The sequence below is a fragment of the Glossina fuscipes genome, unplaced genomic scaffold (assembly GCF_014805625.2).
Source record: "Glossina fuscipes isolate IAEA_lab_2018 unplaced genomic scaffold, Yale_Gfus_2 27, whole genome shotgun sequence".
NCBI classification, from domain to species: domain Eukaryota; kingdom Metazoa; phylum Arthropoda; class Insecta; order Diptera; family Glossinidae; genus Glossina; species Glossina fuscipes.
The window spans coordinates 5,999,231-6,006,547 of NW_023998422.1; the positions used below are offsets into that span (position 1 = coordinate 5,999,231).

Consider the following 7,317-nt stretch of genomic DNA (forward strand, 5'->3'; position numbering starts at 1 on the left):
CCGCACCGGAAATCCGCATGGTCTGAGTAAAATCTTAATTTGTTTTAAAATGAAATCGAAACTTTCTGCTGTGTATGCACTTGTCCTATTTGATATTTTGACAAATTTATTTGATTTCAATAGTCAAGTCGTCTCTAAACTTTCCTTTATTTTCCCAGTTTTGCAGTGAATCACTATTTTCCCTTTTCCCATTTTGTAAAAACTGCTTTGCAATACATGATATGTGTGCATGCATTTTTTATATTTTACTCAGCGTATCAAATGCTGTTAAAAATATTCTCAATAAATGATAAAAGTGATTATTGGTTTTGCTCTTATCAAAAAAACAGATGTAAAATGCATTTTAATCAGTTTTTTACGGTTTAATGATTTATATGATTTTTACATATATAGAGAGTAATAAATTATAATTACTTTGAGTCCTAAATGAGAGCGAATTGATGAAAGTGCTAACATTAATACGTACTTGCAAAGGGGGAAGTATTTGCATATTATAACGATCAATAAGTCCCAGGACTAGGTAAAAAATTTTTCTTTCCTTTTTTGTGAAATTCGATTTTATTCAGCAAAATAGTTTACTTCAAAAGTCAAGCAATGAATACCCATTCTTAAAAGATACTTCAGTGTCCATAGTGAACTCGTTGTCATTTAAACAAAGTCTTTTTCCACTTGTCTGCTTTGCAAACAGACAACGATCGCTCAGGACTAGAATTGGGGGAAAAGGTTTGGTGTGACAACAATTCAAACTGACTGACCTTGACGCAGTCTTTGTTATTCATCATTTTCCCCCTTTCAGAGCAGTAGATGAATAGAATGTCTTGCGCATCACAAAATACGTGGACGACCTTGCAAGCGAATGTTGTGTTCTCGTTCTTTATACAAAGCTTACAATCTGTCCACGCCATTTAGCGCGTTCAAGATTGGATTCAGGTTCGAGTTCAGGTTCGACTATATATGAGCGCGGCCAAATAAAAAAAAAAGGCTTTTCAATGTCGCAATTTCCATGTAAAGAAGTGCAAGGATGTCAGTTGCCTCTTGCAACATCACTTTCAGGATTTTCTTCATATTTTTTGAGTAAGAAACTCTTTCCGCGTCCACTGTTCGGCATCATTGGAGCCCCTGCGCTCAAAATGAGCCTACGACGAATATTTGCTTCGACGAAGAAATATTGCATTAAACTTGTCTCTCCGCTACTCACTTTCAGCAATATCTTTTTCCATCACTGAACAAATATTTAATCGACGCTCTAGACTTTTTGTAACTCGTAAATAAATAAGCGAAATGTTATGAAATGTTTACGGGGACTGCATGAGAGTAACATTTGCGGAAGTCTACATCTACAGTTCCGGAAATTATCGACCGCTATGTTATTAGCAGGATTTTGCATTTTACTTTACGTAAACATTCTACGAAATTTCAATGTAATGGTCATAAACTAATCTAAGTAACAAACTACACAATCATTATATCCTATGAGAATTACGTAAGGTTTACTTCATTAGCATTGAGATGAGATAAGAACAGTAAACAGTACAAATCTATCTTGCCTTTGTAAAGTAAGTCAAGTTAGAAAACGACAAAGGGTACATAAAGCCTTGATAGCAAAAAAATTTGAATCATGAAAAGTGTAGCATTGTATCTATCAAAATTACAGGCGAAACTAATTTGGAAATCATTAAAGAAGGTAAGAATGGAACAGATAGTAGCTTAAATCATCTGTTCTTGGGTCTACATCTTGCCTTTCAATACCTGTTCTTTACTGTTTCTGCTTATAATAACCATTAACGTCAGTAGTACACAAGCGTCAGGAACTACACAACGTACACTATATATAGATTCATCATCAGCGTCAATTTTCAAGGGGACCTGATCTATATATAAGTATCTATTTAGCGCCTGAGTTTGGGAAGCAACCGATCGTAACAGTTTAAATGAGAATTTATGATCTGACCTGACCACTGCTTAAAAAAGGCCGTGTCATGCCCCCAACAGGCAAAGAACTATTACCTGCAATGTGTAACGAACAAAGATTTAAAACTCTATCATCTACACGTGAAAAATCGGTCAAGAAAAGGGCGCAACTAACCTCGAAGAGCCGCAGAGAAGTTTGCTGTACCATTGACGGTCTGGCTGACCGCACAATTAATGCTTTGGAAGTTTTTTTATTGATCGTTTACGATAAATATTGAGGGCTCTTCTTAACTCGAATACAGCTCTCTTTTATTGGCTTGGTTGTGTAAAATATTAGGGACGGGAGAAATTCTTCGTCGGCTTTTTGATCAAAAAAAAGACGCTTGCTTCGGGAAAAGGCTCAAAAGTGCTCTATGGTTCTCCTATGATTCTGAGTTATAGTGATTGGCGATCTTAAGGCGAATATATTCTACTTTCCTTGGTGTAGATTTAGAAATAACTCCTAATCGCTTCTTTCAAGAAATCGGTAAAAAGTATTTTACGATCCCGCTATAGTTCGGCATTATGGTCGGTTCTCCGTCGGTTCTATTTGCGATCTTAATTCGAGCACAAAATTCTTTCATTCGGCTAATTACTGAAAGTATTATAACGTTCTCCCAGGGTTCTGCATTATTCCAATGCACTCATCTTCCTTCATCTGTCACGATTCAGCAGCAAACACTTTGCTTTGAGTTACTCACTTGTTAGACACTCCAAAAAACTTCATCGTATACGCTGAAGGAAGATGACTTATACTGGCGTATGAACATTGAAGATAAGAACATTTAACTAAAAAACTCAGATAAGGGAATGATGTCATTTCGAAATATCGGTTAGCAATTATCTGTTATATATCAAATGAAATGTATTCAACTATCCTTAACAGCATTATAACTCTTTTGCGTAATCTTTCAATCAAAATGTGTGTAAGCATTTCAAACATAATCATCTCATTCCATTATTGCTACGGTGTAAAGCGCACAATGCACATAATGTGTGTAAGGTTCTGCATACGTATTCATATAATGCAAATTATCCCAAGTGTCAAGTAGACAGGAAACTTAATAGAAACCACTAAGAGGCAATCAGACAAATAATATTAAAGGAAAGATTTTCGAACGTTGCGAAGCAATCTTAGAGTTCACGCTACTAATATTAGAAAGAAGAAGACCATAAGAGAAAGAAAGAGTCTCTAAAGAGTGATCTATGAATTTCTGTATGTTGATGACTGCTAGTACTCTAGTACTAGCAGGAAATGTTGTAATTTTTGGGAAGGGTGAGTCTTAGTGAACGATTGGCCAAACAACCTGATAATTGAAGCATCATAATTATTTTTCTTTTCTATATACAGTAACACATAGGCACTTAACGTTCGCAGCAGCTAAAAGCATAGCCGTCATGTTTCCTTCATGCGTACTTTAGAAAACATTACATCTAATAAATAATAGTTAATACCTAATGTGCGTACATATGCGAATGAACTCAATGAATAAAATAAAATTAATTTTGACTTTCCCTAAAGGTTTAGAGTTATTTTTGCTTTTTTTTTTCCTCCAACTAATGTATATTTAATAATGAATGAACTACGGATGTTGGATCTTGATTATTTTTTATTATACCATTTTATTTCAGTTTTTGCTTTATTGGATTAGTTATATATTTTATTTAAGAACAAAAAAAAAAAAAAAAAAAAAAAAATAATTTATTTTTCTAATATTTTATTTATATTGATTTTTAATGTATTTTGCTTGTATTTTTTATTATCATTTTATTATTCATTTGATTTATTTTCCTACATAAACTGAGGTTTTTTCAATTCTCTCCGAACGCATGTAACTTTTCCATTGCAGTTTGTGAGTTTATGACTACTCTTTTTCATAAATTGTGAGAGTTACTTAAGTTTATTTTAAAAAAAGAAAGGGTTAAGTGGTAATAAAAAATATGATGATAAAGAAGGGGGTGTTATATGCGCGACTTTATAAAACTGCTTTTATTTGCTTACTGCAAACGCATATATTTTGTTATAATATATTATATAAAAATTTATTTTAACACTATAAATATATAATTGATTTAATAATGTCCGTCCGCAAGTCCGTTAATTTTTGATATCCTCAAAGATATAACAACTACTATAAATATCTGCATCTCGACAAGTATTCTCGTAAATCAAGTTGAAAAGTGGTCATGATTTTTCTTCAAACAAATTTCTAAACCCAAAAATTAAAAAAAAAAAAGATGTAATCATTTTAAACGGGTAAGAAAACTATATTCAGTCGCCCCGAATCTTTTGTACACATCATCGTTTCATATTTACCAGTAATATGTACGCCTTTTATAATCTCTAATCTGTTTTAGTAAAGGAATGAGAAATTAATATTCTATAATATTTAGGAGGCGTGGCCATAATTGCTGCAGAACTATAGAATCTAAATGAAAATTGTTATTGTTGTATCTCTTGTGATTTATAAGTAAATAGCAAAAAACCAAATTTTTTTTTTTAGTTTTAAAAGCAGAGATGACCTCTGGCTATGTTGTACTGCGGCCGTGTTATTTCACCAATTTACCTATCAATTTGCGTGGAAAAACGCCAATCTTTGTACTAAGTGTGAAGCTGATTAATGCCCTTTTGCCGCTCAGGAGAAAGTTTTTTCGCAAGCATTACAAAAACACACACTAGACGGATGGACGGATGTCTTGGTGCCGTTCAAGAAAGCACCTACTGTAAGCGGTCTCTGACGTCTCGTTCTCGGTGTTGCAAACGTTTTGCCGAAATAAATTCACCCCTCATCCTTAGAAGCTTAAAAATTATTGAAAGTTTTTATCGGAAATTGATTCTTTCACAAAAACTTTAACAATTATTAAAACTTTTATTCAAAAAAAAAATAATAATAATAAATAAATAATCGAAATTATTTCGAAGAAACTGAAAATTTCTCATTGCTTCCAGCTATCGCTTCAAAAGCATATCTTAGAATTGAGGAAAAATATATTGAACTTTATAAAAATATCTTCTACGCTCATAACTACGCTTCTCTACAAGATCTGCGAAAATTTTGAGGAAAAGGTCGATTTCCATAAGTTTATTTAAGCATCTGTTTGGCTAAAAAGTATTTATATTCCGCAAACTCAAATTCTCATAAACAACAATATATCAAATTAACGAAACTTGCCTCCGTTGTTGCTAACTATTATCATAGTTTAAATTAGTAAATATTTAAGTAACTAAATAGTCCTTTAAGAAATGAATAATGACTTCTTGAGTTTACAAGAGAAAATTGATCAACTTACCTCTTCTTATATGAATTTCCCAATTGTTCAAGCGCCAAAACTTTAGACCGTTTAATATCCTTTATATCTAGAAGAAGTTTTTGCTTTGATAATAATATTTCACGATGAAATCACTTTTAAAGCTTAAAGCTGAGTAAACACTTTTTAATGATATTTTGGCTTTTCTTTAAACAAATTTTCCATTTAATATAATAATTTATAAGGAATACATTTTTATATTTATATTAAAAAGAAAGGAACAACAAAGTAAAACAAATAGCAATCATCCATCAAAATTTACACGGATAGTATACGCTTATGCGTATAAATATAAATATATGTATATATATATATGAGTGTATATATGCAAGTATTTGTGTGCAAGTATTTAATTTAAATTCCATTTAAGTGATAATAAATCACAAGTACACCAACAAATAATGAGTGAGAGTAACAGAAATTTCAATCTATCTATTTATTCTTTCTGCTTTGTTGTACTATTGTTGTTGTTGTCATTATTATTATTATTATTGTTGTTGTTGTTGTTAATCTTTTGTAACAATCAGCAGCAAAATGAACAATTCATATAAATTGCATTACTCGTCTTTACATATTTCTTTATTGATGTTATTATTATTGTTGTTGTTTAAGAGTTACTTTGACAAAAAAAAAAAAGAGGGTGTGAGTGAAAATCATATCATATGTCTGCACGTATACACATATACACACGCAGTCATATTTTTACGTACACATTTACTCGGCCACACGAATTAAGTCATATGGCATTAAATGCTAAAAAAAAAAAAATTAATAAATTTCTTAACATGAAATAAATGATAAACTAAACGCGCATTCATATACAAAGTTACGCTCACACTTCTTTCTTACACGCACCATTACAACTTCAAGCTGATAAGTTTGAAATAATTTCGTTAAAGAAAGTAAATGGAAAAAAAAAAACAAAGAGATGTGAGGGATGGTTTTCTTGTTTATCTCTCTTTGGTGTGGTTAAGGTGGTGTTATCTTCTCCAGATAATTCGTATGTATATGGAATTCCTTTCCTTTTCCTTTTTTTTAGTATTGCTTTTTTCCCCCCTTAAATCTTTTGTTTATTTGGCTTTCATAGTAGATAATTGCACTATAATTAGTGTGTATAGAACTAACTGGATGTCAACACATTCAACACATTCACGTACGAGTATATGGGATAATTACGTTAATTGGAGAAAACCATGCAAGACTTCCATATTTTTTTTTTTTTTATATTATTTAGCATCAACTTTGCTAAATAATTGTTAAGTTACTAAATACAATTTATTGATTATTATTTATTTTGTCTTTAGTTCTTTTAATTTTCATTTTTATTTATTTATTTATTTTTTTTTTTCTAATATTCAATTAAATTAATTTCGTTAGTTTTTCTTTTATTTTCGTTTGTATACAAACGTGTACGTTATGATGAACGATTATAAGTTATCCGTTTTCAACATCCTCACGCATTTGAGTATATTTTACAACTAAACTAAAATACAACTACAACTGTTTGTTGCTTTGCTTGAGCATTTTTCCAATACGATATTGCTGCTGCTTTTCGATTGTTGTTCATGGTGGCGGTCTTGATGTTATATGTATGCAAGAAAAAAAAAAAAAAGTCGCCGAATGTTATTAGTTGTTTACTTGGGACGAATTTATGTAAAGAAACTGTTATTTAACAGAGAGTTGAAATGAGAGAAAGAGTTTTCAAGTTAGTTCAAGAGAGTGTAAGCATAGTGCAACGAAGTACATATTGCATGAGATATAAAATGTTACTGTAAATAGTTGCAAGCAAGTAGCAAATTAATGATTTATAACATGGGATATATTTTTTTTTATTATATCACTTTCTATTATTCAGATATGTTATAATTATATCAGTATCCTAACGTTTTTGATATACTTAATCAATTCATTTATTCTATTAGCTTGAGAAATGTGTTGCCACTCAACTACGGAAAAATGTTAACAGACAAACACACAAAACTTCAATGAGATGAACTCTTCATTTATATGCATGCATGATATAAAAACTTCAAGTACTTGAATGTACTATGAATTCAA

At 31.1% G+C, this 7,317-nt stretch overlaps 1 protein-coding gene across 1 annotated transcript in view; it reads right to left on the minus strand.

Annotated features, from left to right (window-relative positions):
- LOC119636014 (leucine-rich repeat and immunoglobulin-like domain-containing nogo receptor-interacting protein 3) overlaps nt 1-6,727 on the minus strand; it is a 127,198-nt gene extending 120,471 nt beyond the window's left edge. The window contains exons 1-2 of the mRNA XM_038031086.1: nt 6,417-6,727; nt 5,242-5,405 (exon numbers count right to left, since the gene is read on the minus strand). The gene's annotated coding sequence lies outside the window, so the exon portion shown is untranslated. The remainder of the gene's footprint in view (nt 1-5,241; nt 5,406-6,416) is intronic.
- Nucleotides 6,728-7,317: the final 590 nt, after the last annotated feature.